The sequence below is a fragment of the Mobula birostris genome, chromosome 2, assembly GCF_030028105.1.
Source record: "Mobula birostris isolate sMobBir1 chromosome 2, sMobBir1.hap1, whole genome shotgun sequence".
NCBI classification, from domain to species: Eukaryota; Metazoa; Chordata; class Chondrichthyes; order Myliobatiformes; family Myliobatidae; genus Mobula; species Mobula birostris.
Window position 1 is genome coordinate 80,509,172 of NC_092371.1, and position 22,534 is coordinate 80,531,705.

Below are 22,534 nucleotides of genomic sequence, written 5' to 3' on the forward strand. Positions count from 1 at the left end.
GGGAAAGCAAGGGGGAGAGTTAGTTAGGGGGAGAGTAGAGAGGGTGACAGAATGGAAGAGCAAAGGGAAGAGAGGGGAATGAGGGGAAGAGAGAGGTGTGGAGACTGAAAGAGACAAAAGGAGAGGGAGAAAGAGAGGGGGGAGTGAAGGAAAGAGACAGAGAGAGAGGGAGGGAGAGAGAGGGAGAGAGAGGGAGGGAGAGAAAGGGAGAAGGAGGGAAAAGAAGAGAAAGAGGAGAAGAGAAAGGGAGAGAGAGAAGAACAGAAAGAAAAGAAGATAGAGAGATGGAGTTAGAGAGGGAGAGGTAGAAAGAGGGCAGAGGGGAAGAGTAGGCAGAGAGAGAGAGAGGGAGGGAGGGAGAGGCAGTGACAGAGATAGAGATGGAGGGGAGAGAGGAGGAGAGAGGGAGATGGGATGTGGCCATGTCAAGTCTAATTGCAACCAAATCCCTTTACATTTAGTTAGACCCAGGCTGATTTTATCTGCTCCCATACTTAAAGCAAGATTACGCACTGATGGTGCTGTCAGGGGCTTGCTCTGTGTTGACAGTGAAGAAGATGGATGGCTGCTTGTGGTGTATATCCAGGTGCAGGTTCTGGGAGCTGCATGTAATCTGATCAGATAGAGCACCAAGCAGGAGGAAAGAAAGAGAGGGGGGGTGGAGAGAGAGAGAGAAGAAAAGAAAGAAAGGGAGGGGAAATTTTAAACTGTCAATCTCACTAAATATCATTCATTTTGCTTTTCCACCCTTTTGGCAACAAGTTACTTATTTTAAAGAATTTCTCCCGGGGAATAAAAATTAGCCACACTTCTAAATCCTCAAATTGTTTAGACAACTAATAGACAACTTACTAAGGAACATTTTTCCTAACGATTAGAACTGTTTTCAGAGACAGAGGCACACCAAAATAGAGAACTGTCATGATAGTGGTAAGTGAGGCAGATGTTATATAAAGCCCAGGCATTGGGATTTAGCAATTAATATGCCTGCAGGTTGATTTATTTATTGTTTTGGAATCATAGAGCATGACCGTGCAAAAGCAGGCCCTTCAGCCCACCTGTTAGTCTGCTTAGCCCCATCGACCCATACCTGGACCATAGCCCTCTGTACCACTTCCATCTCCTCCTTCACTCTTTTGCCATTGCCTATTCTGGCTTCCCTCTTATCCCCTTCTCTTCTCCTCACCTGCCCATCACCTCCGTCTGGTTCCCTTCCTGCTTCCCTTTCTTTATGTCCGTTCTTCTCTCTTATCAGATTTCTTCTTCTTCAGCCCTTTACCTTTTCCACCTATCACCTCTCAGCTTCTCACTTCAAACCCCTCATCCACTTTCCCCGTCAACTGCTCTCACCTATCAGTTGCCACACCATCCTCCTCCCTCCACCTTCTTATTCTGGCTTCTTCCCCCTTCCTTTCCGATCTTGATGAAGGTCTTGTCCTGAAATGTTGACAGTTTATGCCCTCCATAGATGCTGCCTGACTGCTGAATTCCCCCAGCATTTTCTGTGTTGCTTTGAGTTTCCAGCATCTCTTGTGTTTATGGTGTCCTTTCTTCTCTTTCTTTAAAACAAGCAAAGGTGGGCATCAGTAGCTAATAGGAGACTTATACTCGGGAGGTACAGAAGCCAGAAGTCCCACATCACCAAGGTCAGGAACAGCCATTTTCCTACAACCATCAGGTTTTTGAAGCAACCTGCACAACCTAAACCTTACCTCAGCAACGAAACACTATGGACCACCACTTGCAGTACCATAAATTGGTCTCTGATTGTGATTTCTTGTTTTGCATAGTCTTTTACTTACACTGAATCAGATTTAGAATCAGAACCAGTTTATTATCACCGGTATGTGTTGTGAAATTTGTTAACTTAGCAGCAGCAGTTCAATGCAATACATAATATAGAAGAAGAGAAAAATAATAATAATAATAAATAAATAAATAAATAAATAAATTACAGTATATGTACATTAAATAGATTAAAAATCGTGCAAAAACAGAAATAATATATATTAAAAAAGTGAGGTAGTGTTCACGGGTTCAATGTCCATTTAGGAATTGGATGGCAGAGGGGAGGAAGCAGTTCCTGAATCACTGAGTGTGTGCCTTCAGGCTTCTGTACCTCCTACCTGATGGTAACAGTGAGAAAAGGGCATGTCCTGGGTGCTGGAGGTCCTTAATAATGGATGGTGCCTTTCTGAGAAACCACTCCTTGAAGATGTCCTGGGTACTTTGTAGGCTAGTACCCAAGCTGGAGCTGACTAAATTTACAACCCTCTGCAGCTTCTTTCGGTCCTGTGCAGTAGCCTCCCCGCCCCCCATACCAGACAGTGATGCAGCCTGTCAGCATGCTCCCCACGGTACATCTATAGAAGTTTTTGAGTCTTGAGTTTTTGAGTTTTGAGTCTATAGATGTCTTATATAATCTATTTTCTGTGTGTTGTCATAATCCACATACCTGTGATGTTGCTTCGAGCATGTTTCTTTGGAGCCATTGTCCTGGTAGGAAACAAATCTTCTCCCAAGTCGCAGTTCTCTTGCAAACTGTAACAGGTTTTCCTCCAGGATTTCCCTGTATTTTGCTGCGTTCATTTTACCTGTACCTACACAAACCTTACAGGACCTGCTGCAGTGAAGCATCCCCACAGCATGATGCAGCCACCACCGTGCTTCACGGTAGGGATGGTGTGTTTTTGACGATGTGTGGTGTTTGGCTTACACCAAACATAGTGTTTAGTCTGATGGTCAAAAAGCTCAGTCTTGGTTTCTTCAGACCATAGAACCTTCTTCCAGTTGACTCCAAAGTCTCACGCATGCCTTCTGGCAAACTCTAGCCGAGATTTCATGTGAGCTTTTTTCAACAGAGGCTTTCTCTTTGCCACTCTCCCATAGAGTTGTGACTGGTAAAGCACTTACTTATATAAAGTTAAATAGCTTAGTGCAAAAAGAGAGCAAAATAAATAGTGAGGTAGTGTACATGGTTCATTGTCCTTTCAGAAATCTGATGGCGAAAGAGAAGTAGTTGTTCCTAAAACACTGAGTGTTTGTCTTCAGGCTCCTGTACCTCCTCCTTGATGGTAGCAATGAGCAGAGGGCAGGCTCAGGGTGATGGGGGTTCTTAATGGCTGATGCTGCTTTTTTGAGGCATCACCTTTTGAAGATGTGCTCGATGATGGGGCAGCTAGTGCCCATGATAGAACTGGCTGAGTTTGCAACTTTCTGCAGCTTTTTCCCATCCCCAGCAGTGGCCCCTCCGTACCTGACTGTGACGCAACCAGTCAGAATGCTCCCCACAGTACATCTGCAGAAGTTTGCTCATCTTTGGTGGCATGTGAAATTTCCTCAAACTCCTAATGAAATATAACCATTGTCATGACTTCTTTGCATCAATATGCTAGGCCCAGGACAGATCTTCAGAGATGTTGTCACCCAGAAACCTGAAAGTGCTCACCCTTTCCACTGCTGGTCCCTCAGTAAGGACTGGTGTGTGCTCCCTTAACTTTCCCTTTGGGCTAGATGGGATTAATAGTGAAACTGAATTCATGATCTGATTGAACAAAGGGGTAGTTTCATATGTTCTTTTGAAGATCTTGCTGACATCATCATTGGATTGACTTCTTATTGGTTTGAGCCTGTCGTTCTACAGGCCTGCTTAGACTGAAAGAGCACTTCCATTTATGAGATTTCTGCCCAATTATTCTCAATACTGAAAGCCAAATTGATAGCTACAGTAATTAGAATGAAAGAGATATTCACAATGGGCTTCATATGAGGTTAACAGAGTCACATTAGAGTGAGTTTAAATGTTAATCTGTGCTCAACCTGCCTTTCTATAATACCTTCACAACCTTGGGGTGCCTCGTTTGTTTTACAATTAACATTTGAACTACAATCAACACTATAAAATATGAACCACAGCAACCAATTTTCACACAGAAAGTTCCCAGTGTTCATCAGATATTCTTATTTACCAATGACGTTTGCATAGGTTTTGCCCAAACTATCAGGGAGAAACCCCCCTCTCCCTTGATCTTCTCCCAATCCCCTCAGTGTCAATCAACAAAGCAAAAGAGGTGGTCATTGACTTCAGAAAGTGGGGCAGCGCACATGGCCCTGTCTACATCAGCAGTGTTGTGGCTGGGGAGTGAACATCAGCAATAACCTGCCTGGTCCAACTATGTTGATGTCATGGCCAAGAAAGCTCACCAGCGCCCTTACCTCCTCGCAATGCTAAAGAGACGCAGCACACCCGCGTCTACCCTTATCAATTTTTATTGATGCTCCATGGACAAATTCTGTCTGGATGCTTCATAATTTGGTATGGCAGCTCCTCTGCACGTGACCACAATAAGCTGCAGAGTTGTGGACACACAGCTCAGTAATCACAGAAACCAGCTATCCCTCCAAGACCTCTGTCTAGACTTCTCACTGCCTCAGTAAAGCAGTCAGCATAATCAAAGATCCCTCCCGCCACAGACATTCTCTCTTCTCCCCTCTCCCATTGGGCAGAAGATTCAAAAGCCTGAAATCACCCACAACCAGGCTCAAGGACAGCTTCTATCCCACTATTTTGAGACTCTTGAATGGATCTTTTGTACGATAAGGTGGACTCTTGACTTCAAATTCCACCTCATTATGATCTTTTATTTTATTGTTTATCTGTACTACACTTTCTCTGTAGCTTCATCGTGTCTTGGGATGCCTGCGATGAATCGAAGATCACACCTCCCATTAATGTCCAACAGAAAGGATAATGTGGCAATCCCTCTGCACCGAAGGCTCAGCCTAGATTCTTGTTCTCCTGTGGAGAACCTTAAAATGCTTGGCTTCACTTGAGGTGCGAAATAAATGGAGGGTGTCATTATTGAGGTTGGGTTTTAGTAACCCCATAAGACATGGGAGCATAATTAGGCCATTCAGCCCATCAAGTCTGCTCTGCCATTCAATCATAGCTGACTTATTATCTCCTTCAATTCTCCGGCCTTTTCCCTGTAATCTTTGATGCCCTTACTAATGAAGAACCAATCAACCTCCACTTTAAATATACCTAATGACTTGGCCTTCCACAAATTCCACAGATTTGCCACCCACTGGCTAAAGAAATTCCTCCTCATCCCTATTCTAAAGGGACATCCTTCTATTCTAATGCTGTGCCTTCTGGTCTTAGACTATCCCACAACAGGAAATATTCTCTCCACATTCACTCTATCTAGGGTTAGATAGGGTTCAATTAACTCAGCAGAAGGCTTGAAAAGGTTAAAATTTTCTTTCTGGCCACTGTGTCAATTCCCATTAGGAAAAAGACCCAGACCTTCCAACATTCTCGTGCATAGTACAGAATCACAGAATCCCTGGGAGCATTTCAGATTTCCTTTCCCTTCCTGGTCCAAAAAAACTTCGCTCGGAATCACGATCATAGTAAAAAATATTTGAAGCTATTTACTCTTGGAAACTCTCTATCTGCAATTTACTATTTGAACAAGAGAACGTATTTTTCAGTTACCTCTTCTCAGCTGGTCCCACCTCAGTGCAGAGGAGAGAATGAGACGGGTCTGGTCTACCCCCGTCCCATGCATGCCTGAGAAATAGGGTCAAGGCTGGAGGTGATGGGGAATGTGCAGCTGTTGTCTGACTAGTCCACCCACATGATAAGCAGCAGCCCAGGATGAATGGCAGACAATTGAAATGCGCTTTGTTAAATGTGCGTTCCTCATACTATGGGATACGATTTAGTATCAGAATGCTTTTAGACCATAGGAGCAGAATTAAGCCATTCACCCCATCAAGTCAACTCTGGCATTCCATCATGGCTGAGTTACTATCCCTATCAACCCCATTCTCCAGTGGTTGCTTTGTAAGAACATTCCCAGCAACAGCATTCTAAACGCTGGTGGAACACGGCAGGTCAGACAGCATCTATAGAGGAGAATAAACAGTTGATGTTTTAGAACAAGACCCTTCATCGGGTCCCAAATGTCGATTGTTTGCTTCTCTCCATGGAGCAGGGGTTCCCAACCAGGGTCCACAGACCCCTCAGTTAATGGTAGGAGTCTATGGCATAAAAAAGGTTGGGAACCCCTGATGTAGATGCTGCTTGGGCTGCTGAGTTCCTTCAGCGTTTTGTGGGTATCTGCAGAATCTCTTGTGTTTATTCTAAATTGGCAGCCCATTACAGGTCCTTTGGCCAACAATGTTGTGCCAAACTTTTAACCTACTCTAAGTTCAACCTAATCCTTCCCTCCTACATAGCCCTCCATTTTCCTAGCATCCTTGTGCCCATCTAAAAGTCTCTTAAAGGTCCCTAATGTGTCTGACTCTACCAGCACTCCTGGTGGCACATACCACACACCCACCAGTCCCTGTAAAAAACTTACCTCCAACATCCCCCACTATAGTTTCCTCCAATCACCATAAAATTATGCCCCCTCATATTAGCTATTTTTACCTTGGGAAAATGTCTCCGGCTATCCACTTGATCAATGCCTCTTATCATCTTATGCACCTCTATCAAGTCACCTCTCATCCTGCTTTGTTCCAAAGAGAACAGCTCTAGCACACTCAACCCCTCCTCATAAGACATGCTCTCCAATCCAGGCAGCATCCTGGTAAATCTCTGCACCCTCTCTAAAGCTTTCACATCCTTCCTATGATCAGGTGACCAGAGCTGAACACAATATTTTAATTATGGTCTAACCAGAGTTTTCTAGAGCTGCGACATTAGCTCACTGCTCTTGAACTCAATCCCCTGACTAATGAAGGCTGAAACACCACGTGCCTTTTTAAAGATAAATGCAGAGTGCAATGCGTCAACACAGTCCAAGCATGTGGCACAGTCAGATTACAAGAGGCGCCATGCTTGGGGCACCAACATCTCATGCCTGTTACTTACTAACCCTAGCCAGTTCCTCTCTGGGATGAGAGAGAAAACCAGAGCAGTCAGACGCCATGGGGAGAACATAGAAACTCCTTACAGACAGTGGCAGGAATTAACCCCTGATCGTACAGCTGACACTGTAAAGCATTAAGCTAACTGCTATATTACTGTGCTTCCCTAGAGTTATACAGCACCGAAACAGGCCATTCAGCCCATCTAGAGTTATAAAGCATTGAAACATGTGATGGGCCATGGTTGAAAGCAAGCAGCCAATTTACACTAATCCCACACCATTTCCATTTTATTTCCCCTCATTCCCACCCGCTCCTACCTCCCCGCCCCCGAGATTTTACCACTCAAGTCAATTTATCCAAACACATCCTGACTTGCATGTGTTTGAATTGTGGAAGGAACCCAGAACACAAGGACCATTTGGACCAAACATTTTAATTCCTATCCCTATTTCTGTACCAACATGTCAGTCCATGGCCTCCTCTTCTGCCACGATGAAGCCACTGGCAGGGAGGGGGAGCAACATCTCACATTCTGTCTGCATACAGTAGCAGCCAACTTGATGGTATGAGCATCGATTTCTCCTTCCGGTGATGTTTTTTCACTTCTTCCCTCCCCCTTCCCTTTACTTCTGTTCCTCACCTGCCTATCACCTCTGCCTTTTTTCCCTCCTCTGGTCCACTCTCCTCTCCTATCAGATTCCAGCCCTTTACCTTTCCCACCCACCTGGCTTCACCGATCACATTCTAGTCCTCCTTTCTCTCCCCCACCCTTTTTTTATTCTGGTGACTCCTTTGATAATAAATTTACATTCACTTTGACTGTTGACTTTGACTTTGAGATGTTTAAGTACACCATGTGATATACTGTAGAGTCATAGAATAATATGGCAGGCCATTCAGCCCAACGCGCCCATGCTGCCCAATATGTCTATCAGAGCTACTTCTAATGCTTGTCTTTGGCCCATCCCCTTTCTACCCATGTATTTGCTAAATTACTTTTAGACATTGTAATTGTACTTGCCTCTACCACTTCCTCTGGTCCTTCTTTCCATATATCCACCACCCGCTGTGTGAAAGAAGTTGTCCTTCAGGCCCCCTTTTAAATCTTACTTACTAACGATGTTAACAATATTGTCATGCAAATTGTTAATATAGATGACAAGCAGCAGTGGACCTAGTATCAATATTTGTGGTACCACTAGTCACAGACCTCCAGTCTGAGGAACAAACCAGCAGTAGCACCTTCCTCTCCTTCCACCAAGCAAATTTTGTATCCAGTTGGCCTAGCTCACTCTTGATCCTATGTGATCTAAATTTCAAGACTAGCCTATCATGTGGGATGTTATCAAATACTTTCCCATCAAGGATAAATGATCCTTGTCGCCTCTTCCAAAAAATCAATCAAATTTCATGATTTCCCATACACAAAGCCATGTTGACCATCCCTTATCATTTCCTACCTTTCCAAATCTCAGGAGATCCAATCCCTCAGAATCCTCTCCAGTAACTTTTCCAGAACTGATGGTACAGCAGAGAAACAGTCCAATCAGCCCCCAGCTTCTCCATTCTATGATTTCCATTCCACCTCCATCATCTAACCAATCAACATACCTTTCTTTCTCCCACATGCACAGTAGCGTAGAGATTAGCGCAACACTTTACAGTGTAGCAACCCAGGTTCAATTCCCACTGTTGTCTGTAAGGACATGTTCTCCCTGGGACTGTGGGGTTTCCTCTGGGTGCTCCAGTTTCCTCCCATATTCCAAAAATGTACCAGTAGACAGGTTAATTGGTCAATATAATTAGGCTGGGGTTAGATCGGGGATTGCTGGGCGGCATGGCTAGAAAGACAGAGAGAGCCTGCTCCGTGCTGTATCTCAATCAATAAAGTCAATAAATAAATCTTCCTTTAATGCAGGGGTTCCCAACCTTTTTTATGTCATGGCCTGGTATCATTAAGCAAGGGGTCCAGGTTGGAAACCCTCTGCTTGAAAGCATCTCTGTTATTGAGTCACACTCTAATTAGACTTTTGGCAACTTTTTTCTCCAATTTCCATTAATTTTTTTGGAGATTATCTTCCATTTACTTTGGACAATTTAGTTTCACGGCCTCTCAAAGTTCAAAGTTCAAATTAGCAAAGCGTGTATAAGTCACCATGTACTACCTTGATATTCATTTTCTTGTGGGCATTCACAATAGAACAGAGAAATAGAATCATTGAGACACTACAGACAAAGACTGACAAACAACCAATGTGCAAAAGTAGACAAACTGTGCAAATAAAAAAGATACAAATAAATAAATAAATAATACTGACAACACGAGCTGTGGAGTCCTTGCCTATCGCCTCCTGGAGACATCTTCTTCATGTCTAGTCGACCACACTCTGAAAAGCATCCATCAATTAATTCAGCCCAATGAACCAAATGACCACCTGCACAACCGTATCTCATCTGTGTAAGGAAGCAAAGTTGTTTTATCTCCCCACTTACTTTGTCAATGCAAGGGAATTCTCCAAAATAACAAGTTGTTCTAAACTGCACATGAGTGAAGTATTTATCTGAAACATTAATTTTTTACATGTGATTTTCTGACATTGATTTCTTTTTTAACAGCCCTAAAGGTTGGGTTTCACACCAGTGGAAATACGTTAATTTTATCCATCTGCAGAAATCCCATCCAGCAGCCCAGACTCGCAGCTCTATAAACTTCTGTGAAACATTTATAAACCCCAGTCTGCAGGCCCTCGCAATAAAACGAGGACTTCCAGGTGCTGCTGGTGTATTTCAAAAATACTTCATAGAAAAAAAGGTCCTACTTTTCCCCTTCCCTCTGTTAATACCTATATATTTCAACAATAAATATATTCACACAAGGATAGAATACACATTTATAATGTATTAAATCCTATATCTGACATGTATTTCCTGTAAGTGACACACTAAAATCCAGCAACACTTCCCCTGTCTTGTTTTGTTGATTATTTGTTTTATTTAGAGATACAGCATGGAACGGGCCTTTCTGGCACAACCAGCTGCACCGCCCAGTAAACCACCTATTTAACTGTAGCCTAATCACAGGACAATTTACAATGATCAATTAAATTACTAACTGGTACATCTTTGGAGAGTGGGAGGAAACTGGAGCACCTGGAGAAAACCCATGTACTCACGGGAAGGACGTACAAACTTCTTACAGATAGCGTTGGAATCGAACTCTAAACTCCAACGCTTCGAGCAGTATTGGTGTCAAGCTAACTGCCACTCCACCATGACATCCTTAACTCAAAGCAAGGCAGAACAAACCAAAACTGAGGACAACCTTTTGTGGCAAGAGATTGACAATGAAGGCTGACAAATCATTTGTGACAATAACCAGTCCTCGTTGACCAGCTGAGGGAACTAACTTCACAACAATAAAAACAAAGCAATAAAATTACTCAGTAAAGTAATTGAAAGGAGCTCAATTTTCAGTCGTTTTTCTATGAATGCAGAATTTGAAACATTGGAAAGAGCGTCAAAAATTACAGGTTTCAGAAAAACGTGATTAAAATTAACAACAGTGAAATCACTTGCATTTTTGTTTGCTATTTCAGGTGTGAGTCTCACACTATAAACTGGACATAGGTTTGCTGTTCCAAGCCAGAGTCATGCTGAGAGAGCCAAAGGCAGTTCCTACAGCTGGAGCATGGGTCGTGCACACAATCCCTCCATTTGTGGGAAAATACCATCCACACCCATTCCTGGCTGGCATTCCTTCCTCGTAGCTGTGTCTATATCCTGGAACCCCATACGCCGCTCCACTGTGAGTGTCACAGGAGATTCTGCAGGTGCTGGAAATCTGGAACAACACACACAGAACACTGGGGGAACTCAGTCGATCAGGCAGCAACTATAGAAGAAAATAGTCAACTTTTCAGGCCGAGATCATTCATCAGGGCTGGAAAGAAAGATGGCTTCCTTTCTTGCCTTTATTTCATGGTCTGGTGTCCTCCCCTATCAGATTCCTTCTCCTTATTCAGTCCTTCCCTTCCTAGCTTCTCACATCATGCCCCCCTCCCCTATCTTACCTCTCACACCTTGATTCTTCTATCACTTTCCAACTCATGATTTTCCCCTTCCCCACCCTTTTTATTCTGGTTTCTGCCCTCTATCTGAACCAACCTGCTATGTGGTACTTTGCAAAATATTTTATTTTTAAAATCATTTAAGTGACCCCATCAGGTTCTGGAACCAACCTATACAACCCTAATCCTACCTCTGCAACAGAGCACCTTGGACCACCTCTGGCATTACCATGGGCTTGTCTGTGATTGAGTTTTCCTTACACTAATGTCTTCTGTCTTATTGTCTTACTTTCTTCACTGTCTTGCATAAATGATGTCTAATTTTAGATTATGAAGACACGCAGTCCTCTTTTATTGTCATTTAGTAATGCATGCATTAAGAAATGATACAATATTTCCTCCGGTGTGATATCACAAAACACAAGACAGACCAAGACTACAAAAAAATAACAAAACCACATAATTATGACATATAGTTACAACAGTGCAACAATACCATAACTTGATGAAGAACAGTCCATGGCACAGTAAAAAGTTCAAAGTCTGTCAAATGTCTCACATCTCACGCAGATGGGAGAAGAGAAAAAAACTCTCCCTGCCATGCCCAACCACAGTCCGACTCAGAGTTGTCCAAAAACTTCGAGCCTCTGATCAGCTCTCCGACACCGAGTACCGAGCACCATCTCTACCCGAACGAATCGACCTCAATTTCGATCGCCAACAGCAGGCAAAGCCGGGGATTTATATTCTGTGTTGTCTGTACCTATGTGCCTGTGATGCTACTGAAAGTGAGGTTTTAGTTGTATCCATATCACACCGTACTAGTTCACATGAGGATAAACTTGAACTTGAACTTCAACTCCCAAAGACAACGTCCACTGTATATCCTTGATCCATTTTCTTTATAACTTTATCAAAATATTCAGTTGTTGGTCAAAGTTTCTGTCTCACAGTATAAGACTATTAAATGATCCCCTTGTATGGTGGGCTCTTGACCTCACAATCTACAAAATCATGACCTTTGCACCTCGTTGTCTGCCTGCACTGCACTTTCTGTGTAACTGCAACACTTTATTCTGCTACTGCTTTTCCCTTGCACACTTTGTACTGATGTGATGAAATAATCTGTTTGGATGTCATGCAAAACAAAGTCTTTCTTTGTTCCTTGGTCCATATGACAATCATAAATCAATTTACCTGTTTCAAACACAAGCTGATTTTCACAAATCTGTGCTGGTTTAATTAACTCAAACCTTTCCAAGCGCTTTTGATGCTGGAGCCTTACCCTCTACTGATATACAACTGATGGTCTTGTAATCACTAAGAATAATTGTCTACCCTTTCCAAAACAAGACTGTCACATTTGGTACTTTCACTAGCCAGGGAAGAGTTGCCTTTGATCACTGGTGGGTAATTAAGATTATAAGGACTGTGCAATGTGTCCATGTTGCACAAGAATATCCTTCAGACATATTTCCACATGACGTAAAAGGAGGCCATTTGGCTCACTGAGTCTGTGATGACTCACGTGGTAATTCCACTCCCACAAAAGCCCTTCCTGCAACCCATCCTTCCCACATTCCCATCATCTCTCACTCCCACATTCCCATCATCTCCCACTCACCTACACATTGGGGGAGATTTCAGTTACGAATTAACCTACCAGCTGAAATGTTTTCGGACATGAGAGGAAACTGGCGCATCCCGAGGAAACCTAATGTGTCACAGGGAGAATAGATTTTTCCGTAGCTGGGGAATAAGAGTAATGAAGGGTAAAGGGTAAAGTTCAAGTGTATTGTCTTCCAACCATATACAGTACATGTATACTGCCAAATGAAATAACAATCCCCTGGACCAAGGTGCACAACAAATGGTCACAGTACATATAACTCACACACAACACAGAAAGTAACATTACAAAGATAAATTTATTTTAATTATGGTGAATCTGTGCAATTCATTTCCACAGGCAGCTGTGGAGGTCAAGTCTTTATGTATATTTAAGGCAGAGGTTGACAGGTTTTTGATGGGTCAGGGCATGAAGGGATACGGGGAGAAGGCAGGAGATTGGGGCTGAGAGGGAAAAAGATCAGCTATGATGAAATGGAAGAGCAGACTCGATGGGCCAAATGGCCTAATTCTACTCCTATATGTTATGGTCAAAAGGTCTAAATGAACACAAATTAACAAAGGCAGGTAGGTGGAGTTGAGTCCACCCATGAACACTGCCTCACTATTTTTCCTCTCTTTTTGCACTCTTGTTTAATTTATATATATCTCTATGGTATATTGTAGTGTACTGCTTCCACAAAACAATGAATTTTGGTGATAATAAACCTGATTATGATTCTACAGAATGGAGAAGCAGGCTTGATGGGCCAAATCGCTCACTCCTGCTCCTATTTCTTATGTTCTCATTAACATGCAAACTCCACATCAACTGCAAAGGAGGTCGGGATTGGGAAAGTGAACTAAGGCAGGGAACAAGAGCCAGCAGTGAGCCGGGACACACAGCTCATCCAACTGCCTATGGGGTGAAAGTCACAACTTCTCAATCCTCTGGGCCATCGAGCTTCCCGGGAAGCTGTCCAAAATGAAGGGTTTCAAACTGAGAGGTCGACTGTCCAATTCTCTGCATAGATGCTTCCTGACCCGTTGAGTTCCACCAGAATTTTGTGTATTTTGGATAAGGCCTGGCACACCCACTAAACATAAGGACGGAAGCCACAACACTGTCCCAGAGACATTGTTCATGAAGTCATCGAGACATACAGCGTAGAAATAGGCCCTTTGACCCAACTGGTCCATGCTGACGAAGATGCCTAATCCAAGCTATCCCATTATTTAGCCCAGGACTTTTTAAACCTTGCCGGTCCTCACTGATTTGATTTGAAGCAAACAACACATTCGATGTTTCAATGTAGCTGTGACAAATAAAACTAATCTTAAATCTAACTCTAATCCATGTATCTGTCCAACTGTTTTTAGTTGTTACTGTGCTTTACTCAACCACTTCCTCTGGCAATTTATTCCGTATACTTTCTGCCCTTTGTGTAAAAATGTTGCCCCTCAAGTTCCTGTTCAATTTTTGCTCTCTCCCCTTAAACCAAGCGTTCCCAAGCCTTTTTATGCCATGGACCCACACCATTAACTGAGAGGCCTGTAGACCCCAGGTTGGGAAGCTCTGTCTTGAACCTCCTGTGTCCTTTAGAACAGGGGTCCCCAACCTTTTTTGCACCACGGACTGGTTTAATATTGACAATATTCTTGCGGACCGGTCAACCAGGGACGGGCGGTGTTCAAGTAGGGTTAAACTCACCTCAGCATGTCTTTTACAGTTAGGGTTGCCAACTTTCTCACTCCCAAATAAGGGACAAAAGTAGCAGTCAAATCCCAGGACACTTTACCCCCGGAAAGACTACCATGACCATGAAGCCTTGCGTGGGCATGCGCGTACGCGTACGTGCCGATTTTTTTCCTCCACAAATCGGTTTTGCCTTCATCTTCCCAACTATACTGTACATACGTTATTTCTACTTTATATAGGCTGTGTATTTATCATATCATTCCTGCTTTTACTATATGTTAGTGTTATTTATTTTAGGTTTTATGTGTTATCTGGTATGATTTCTTAGGTTATTTTTTGGGTCTGGGAACGCTCAAAAATTTTCCCCATATAAATTAATGGTAATTGCTTCTTCACTTCACGCCATTTTGGCACGAAAGGTTTCATAGGAACGCTCTACCTTAGCGGGGTGGTCCCATATGGGACAAACCAATTTAGCCCAATATACAGGATGTCCCGGCTAATACGGGACAGTTGGCAACCCTATGTTCAAGTTTAACAGTGCATGACAGGGAATGAGGAAAGGTGCAGCTGATTCATATCATTTCCTCGCAGCCTAGTAGCACATGCTTTGCGGCCCGGTGGTTGGGGACCGCTGCCTTAGAGCTTGTTTCTGCAACCCTGGGAAAAGACTGAGTGCATTCATCCTGTCTATGGTCCTCATGATTTTGTGCATCTTGATAAGATCATCTCATACTGCAAGGAATGATGTCCAACCTCTCCCTGTAGTTCAATAGCTCAGGCCCTGGCAATGTCCTTGTACACCTTTACTCTAAATTAACCAGTTTAATAACATCTTTCCTATGCAACACACAACAAGATGCTGGAGGAACTCAGCAGGTCAGGCAGTATCTATGGAAATGAACAAACAGTTGAGCTTTTGAGCCGTGACCTTTCTTCAGGGCTGGGAAGGAAGGAGGAAGATGTCAGAATAAAACATTAGGGGGAGGGGAAGGAGAATAGCTAGGAAGTAAAGCCTGGAGGGTGGGAAAGGAAAAGCATTTAAGAGGAAGGAAACTGGTAGGAGAAGAGAGTGAACCATAGGAGAAAGGAAATGAGAGAGGGCACCAGGGGGAGCTGATAGGCAATTGAGAAGATGTAAGGGGCCAGAGTGGGGAATAAAAGAAGAGGGAAGGGTGAGGGAATTCTTTTTACTGGAGGGAGAAATTAATATTCATGCCATCGGGTTGGAGGCTGTCCAGACAGAATATAAGCTGCTGCTCCTCCATACTGAGGGTGGCGTCATCGTGGCACAAAAGGAGGCCATGGACTGACATGTCGGAACAGAAATGGGGATCAGAATTAAAATGTTTGGCCACCAGGAAGCTCTGCTTTTGGCGGATGGAGCAGAGGTGCTCAGCAAAGCAGTCCCCCAATTTACGATTTGTCTCACCGTTACGGAGGAGGCCGCACCAGGAGCACGGGACACAATAGACAATCCCAGGAGATTCACAGGTGCCTCACCTGGATGGACTGTTTGGGACCCTGAATGGAGGAGAATGGGCATGCACAGCACCTTTGACTGCTTGCAGGGATAAGTGCCAGGAGGGACAAATGGACAAGGCAATCACTGTGGGAGTGATCCTTGTGGAAAGTGGAGAGACGGGGAGGGAAAGAGGGGTTTGGTGGTAGGATGCCTTTGGAGGTGGCAGAAGTTGTAGAGAATGATATATTGGATGCAGAGGCTCATGGGGTGGTAGGTAAGGACAAAAGGACATCTTTCCTATGGCAGGGTGACCAAAACCGAACACAACTCTCCAAGTGCAGTCTCAACAGTGTCCAACCACATTAGAATCTCCCAGCTTTTATACTCAATGCCCCGACTGAGGAAGGCCAGTGTGCCAAAAAACTGTCTTCACCACTTTATCAACCCATGACTCCAATTTCAAAGAACCATGTACTTGAATTCCAAATTCCCTCTGTTCTACAACACTCTCCAGAGCCCCACCATTCACTACAAAAGGCCGACTTTGATTTGACTTTCCAAAATGCTCCTTGCTAGAGACTTAGACTATGAGACTATGAGACCTTAAGCATAGGAACAGAACTGGGACATTTGGCCCATTAAGTCTGCTCTGCCATTCCATCATGGCTGATTTATTATTCCTTTCAGCCCATTCTCCTGCCTTCTCCCAGTAATCTTTAACACCTTTACTAATCAAGAACCTATCAACCTCTGCTTTAAATATACCCAACAACTTGGCCTCCACAGCCATCTGTGACAATGAATTCCACATAGTCACCACCATCTGGCTAAAGAAATTCCTCCTCATCTCTGTTCTAAACAGACATCTTTCTACTCTGAGGCTGTGCCTTCTGGTCCTTGACTCCCCCACTATAGGAAACATTCTCTCCGCGTCCACTCTATCACAGCCTTTTAATATTGGATAGGTTTCAATGAGATCTCCTCTCATTCTTAGAGATCAGAATTTCCCAACCCTTTTTTACGCCATTAACCAAGGGGTCCTTGGACACCAGGCTGGGAACTCCTGTTGTAGACTCCAATGAGTACAGCAGGCCCAGAGCCATCAAATGCTCCACATATGCTATCCTGTCTGAACAAGTACTGGCAAAGAGAGGCTGGCTTGCTAAAGAGAGGCTACACTGTTGCATCTCTAGGATCACATGGACTTATTTAGGGATCGATTTCAGTAGGGGTTCTGGAATAATGAAAAAGTTAGAATGATGTTTTAGAAATATATTTATTTGTGTTACTATTACCCGGTATGCCTGGTAATGGAAACACCAATGCCCAGGAATGGAAAGTCTGCATAAAGTAATGGAAACAGCCTAGTCCATCACAGGTAAAGCCCTCCCTGCCTTTGAGCACATTTACATGAAGCGCTACCACAAAAAAACAGCGTCCGATGACAAGGACTCCCACCATCCAAGCCATGACCTCTTCTTACTATTAATATCAGGCAGGAGGTATAGGAGCCTTAGGTCCCATCCACCAGGTTCAAGGACAGTTATTGAACTTCAACTATCAGGCTCCTGAACTGAAATGGAAAACTTCACTCACCTCAGCTCCGAATTAATTCTACAACCTACAGAGTCACTTTCAAGGACTCTATAGCTCATGTTCTTAGTGTTATATCTTTATCTGCACAATTTATCTTCTTTTGCACAAATTTTATTATAAATTTTATTATATTTACTTAGTTTCTGTAAATGCCTGCAAGGAAATTTAAATCCAGTTGTTTCATTAACATGCAATAATATATGATAACTTTAATAATCATTTTTACTTTGCCTTTGAACTTCCTTTTCATTGTTCTATGTATGTCTTCATTAAATATACTTATTTCAAAAACTATTTGAAAATCATTTGCGTCAATTTTGGTAATTTTGTAAAAGTCTGTTGCCTGGGGTACCCTCTTCCCTGGAGTTCACAGCCCGGGTACGAGGGTCAGTCAACCCTGGAAACTCTCCAAAATTCCTCAGCTCAGGGGTAACTTTAGAAAACACCCCAGGGTAATTGTAATGCCAGATGAGTTTCAACCACTGTCACATCCTAAAGGGAAAAACTTCTCTATAGAGGTGGTCCCATTGTGGACTGAATGGACTTTGATTGAATCTGCACTTTTAATGTAATGTATGATGAGTTGCGTTTGCCATCCTGAGCAAATTTGCATTAAAATTAGTTTGCCCTGAATTTGGTTCTGAGTAAATGTACTTGTATTGAAATAAAATATTTACGTTATAATAAAATTTCTTACTTGCAATTTCATCTTACCCTAAAGGTCCTGGTTGCATCATCATTTGAATCAAATTTAAATCACATTCCAGCGGAGGTTCGTGAAAATGATTCTGGAAGTGAAGGATTAAAGTATGCGGAGCGTTTGATGGTTCTGGGCCTGTACTCAGTGGAGTTCAGAAAAGTAAGAGGGGATCTCATTGAAACCTATGGAACATTGAAAAGCCTTGACTGAGTGGCGGGGGGGGGGGGCGGGGGAGACCCGTTTCCTACAGTGAGGGAGTCTATGGCCAGAAGGCACAACCTCAGAAAAGAAGGAAGTCCATTTAGAACAGAGGTGAGGAGCATCTTCTCTAACTAGTGGTAAATCTGTGGAGAGCATGTCATTGGATATACTTAAAACGAAGGTTGCCAGGTCTTTGATTAGTGAGGGGGCCTAAAGTTACAGGTGGAAGGCTGGAGAATGTGATGGGGGGGGGAATAAATCAGCCATGGTGAATAGTGGAGCAAACTTGACGGGCCGAGTGGCCAAATTCTGCTCTTATGTCTTATGGTTTTACGGTCATTGCTATGTTAACCGAGGCAATAACGCATTTGTATTAAAGAGGTATTGGGATTTGAGGTAAACGCACTAAAGCCCCTCACAAAATAACAGTGCTCTCAGCGCATTTTAAATGAATGTGAATAAAGGCCGGAACATACGCTTTTCGTCTTCAGTCCTTCGTCTTTGAGTCTGTAGTAATAGAACTAAGCACCGCTTTAGTCTGAATTATTTTAACGTTGCTCCTTCATCTTCAGAAACTATTGAAAGTGCAGCGCGGTGCATTTGGACAGCGCGGGCATTTCGCTCTCGGGGGTCTGTCACATCTCATTCTAACCTCATCATTTGGCCTGCCTCAATCTAGAGATCAATTTCGGTATCGAAATTGCGCCGGTAAGTATTAATCTTCAAAGAGCTGCGGTGAAGCGGTTGCCATGTGCATCTGGGGCGCCATATTTAGGTGTCGATATGCTAATAATACTCCTAATTTCACACCCATCGCAAATTATCAAACACCCAAATCCATTTGAGACTAAACAAGTGACCAGGCTAAAAAAAAACTCGACTCTAGTTATTTTAAATAAAGCGATGCACCACACATTAAAAAAATGATATTCCCTCAGATCTCTGAAACGATATCAATGGCAGTTTAAAAAAACTCTTTAAACAGTGTAGCACACTTGAGATAACAAGTAAAACTTTGTTTGTTTGCTTGGTAAATATTTATCCAAAACTTTTACAATTACCAGAATTAGAATTGGCGAGGGGATGACTTTATTCGTTTCAGGCACTTGATTTTTTTTAAACAAAAATGCTCAAAATCGAATTTTTGGTATTTTATTTTAAAGAAGCATTAATAATAACAGCCTGCCCCCCCCCCGCCCCATCCATCTCTCCCTGCCCTTGTTTATAACGAGCCTGTCTTTGCGATGGATGTTCGCAGGAGGCGGTCTGAAACAGCAGCCCGGCTCGGCTCGGCTCAAGAATGCACACCTGGTGGGGTTTTGTCCAACTCAACTGGTCTTGTTTTTCTAGCACTCCAGGACCATCGAAAGCCAAACAAGCTGCGGCTCGAGGGAGGGTAGGGGGAGGCGAGGGGGGCGGGGACGGAGGAGTGGGGTCACGGGCCAACACCGACTGTGGAATTTTAAGAGACCCCAACAACCCGTGAACACAAGTGCTACCAAAAGACAATATTTGCGTTGGGCCCTCTCGCCCAGGAAAAGGTTTCCGTGTTTTTTTAAAAAAACTTCCAAAACAAAAATTCTACACTTGGACTCGTTGCACTTGTATTCCGGCAATTAAGCCAAAATATGAGTTCAAAGTGGTTGGGAATTTTTACGTTAAGCTAAAATATTACGAAGACGTTATAAAATATTAAAACTCGTGAATAAAATCTCGCATGTTAATGAAACAACTGGATTTAAATGAAATAAACGTTGTGTTTTATGGATAATATATCGATAAAATAATTAAATTGCTCTTTTAATTAAATTTGGGGAATAAACTCAATATAGTGGGTACTCACATTAACAAGGCCGTTTGTTCTCTGATGTTGTTTTGAAGAATGCTCTAACACAATAAGTTTATTCCCTGGAGAAGTCAGGGAATGTTCCAGCCTTGCAGACAACCCTTGATCGAGGTGAGGGGTAATCGCAATGCGTTCTCCGATTTTGAACAAGACCCCCAGGCGTTCAAGTATCACCGCTGATCCCTGCGGTTTCGTGAGGTGGATCGGGGGAACTGAGAGTCCTGAAGCGGTTCGTTTGATTTTTTGCCGCGATTCACCTGAAGAGCCCTGTTTTAAACTGAAGCGATAGTTCACAGTGACCGGGGTCCTGCGACACATACAGCAATATGTTTTGCAAACCCGTTCCAAAGAAGGTGCGTTGGGATAGGGCACAGCAAGCTGATTACATTGTACATACAAGACAAGAAGATATTAATAAGGTTTGAAGCCTCGCCGTCTTGATGAGAAACCAGCACATCAACTCCTTGGGGGGGGGTGGATTTGGGATTAATCCCACTGTGAAATTCTGGGAGGGATTGAAAGACGCATACCGTTTGGGTCAGATAGGAAGAGTTAAATAACACCACGTTTTCAGCAACACAGACAAAATGCTGGTGGAAATCAGCAAATCGGGCAGCATCTATGGAGGGGAATAAACAGTCGACGTTTCGAGGTGTATTTTGTCTTCATTTAATTAAGGAGACAGGCGTACCTGATTCTACGATTCTGAAACCCCATTCTGCCATGGTCGAAGAACAAAAATGGTAGAATTGTGCCCACTTCCTCCCCCTCCCCCCGCCCCGACCCCGTACAGTCCCGCAACTTAAACTAGACACGGGCAATAAACCGGCTTACATAAGAAGCCCAAGGGGGTAGATTCTGGAGAACCCTCGCTAATCACATTCCCATTACAGGTTGTGACCTCATTAAAAGCTGACCGCTTTGAATTTTAAACAAGTTGCAGGTTTTGATCCCAGCACTTCAATGACGTGCCACTGTTAACCAAGAAACGTGCACTGGTGCCATATGTATTGACACGCGTGCCAGTCTGGTTGGAGCGCGCGCACGTATGTGTGTGTGTGTGCGCGCGCGAGAGAGAGAGAGAGAGGGAGACTGTGCGCGTGAAAATGTATGTATATGAGAGAGTAAGAATGTGTAGGATAGTCTGTGTGTATGGGAGAGAAAGACTGTGACTGTGCGTGCATGAGTGTAATTATATGGATGTGTGAGTGTGACAGCGTGCGAAAGACAGTGGTTGCGCGTGTTCGTGTATGCGTGAGAGACCGTGTGTGCGCGTGAAAGCCTAATTATGAGTGTTGAGAGGTCGTGTGTGTAAGTGTGTAAGAATGAGTGTAACAGTGTGTGTATGTCTGAGAGAAAGGCTCTGTGTGTGTGTGTGTGTGTGTGTGTGTGTGTGTGTGTGTGTGTGTGTTTACACATACCCATGTTTTATAATAGGCATTGCCTTGTCCTAGTTTGTTTTGTGTTCATGATTGTATATGCATGGTATACATGTCTGTATATATAGTGCATGTGTTTATGTGTGCTAATTGTGTTTTGTGCGCATATTCGTTGCATGTGTGTTTATATGCATTTATTTGTGATATGTGTGTTTATTTGTGTAAATGCATCTGTATGTGCCTATATTTGATTTGAGCAGATGTGTCTTTGTGACCATATAGATATTACTTCGATTAATACTAATTACAGTCATGAAAACGCATCTCGCACGGAGTAAAGATTGCGTGGACCAGATCTCAACTTTAATAGCTAAACAAATAATCTTCTAAAATTCCGGAACATAAGAGGAACTAAACGTTAGGTTTGAAACAGATGCCCGATGAGGGGGTTCTATTTCTTGATTCCGTAGGAACCATCCCTTTTTGCCTGTAATACATTTATACCCTCATGACGCACAGTGAGTGCATGGGTAACTGGATAGATTGCTAATCGCCGTTTATTGCTATACGCGCATAGTCCGTTCCAGATGTGGGCCCGGGTTAGTGAAATAGTTATTCCAAAAAAAATTAGTTTCTACATCTTCCTGAAACACAGTCGATGAAATTAAAACAGAAAAATAAATTCTATACCGAGCACTCGAAAAATGTTCCTCCCATATCCCGTGGTTTCTGGTCCCCGTCTTAGGTTAAAGCAACTCGAGACTAAATGTTATATTTTAGAAATAAAAATCTATTGAGTAGCAAAAGGAATATCGCCAAATAGTATTTCGACGCTAACCAGGGAAAGAGACTTAACACGATTTACCTGTTAATCGTTTCCTCTTGAAGAAGCATCTACTGAGATCTTAAATGTCAATGTCCTGCAAGAGGTGCGGAACCAGCTAAAGAGCAGCAAATAATCTGTTTTCTATAATACCATAAGGCTACACTAAAAAAACAAGGTACTCTAGAGCGGAAACACAGCTGCAGTGTTTTAACAGACGCGGGGAGCAGAGGGAATATGCATTTGTAATTAAGTTTTGGTGAAG

The 22,534-nt window shown here is 43.1% G+C and overlaps 1 long non-coding RNA gene across 2 annotated transcripts in view; it reads right to left on the reverse strand.

Annotated features, from left to right (window-relative positions):
• LOC140208574 (uncharacterized) overlaps positions 1-22,424 on the reverse strand; it is a 78,913-nt gene extending 56,489 nt beyond the window's left edge. Inside the window, exon 1 of one of the 2 annotated variants that reach the window (XR_011888829.1) lies at positions 22,312-22,424. This is a non-coding gene — a long non-coding RNA (uncharacterized lncRNA). Of the gene's footprint in view, positions 1-9,203; positions 9,472-22,311 lie in introns of those variants that run through there. The other variant, XR_011888830.1, reaches the window with a different exon arrangement.
• Positions 22,425-22,534: the final 110 nt, after the last annotated feature.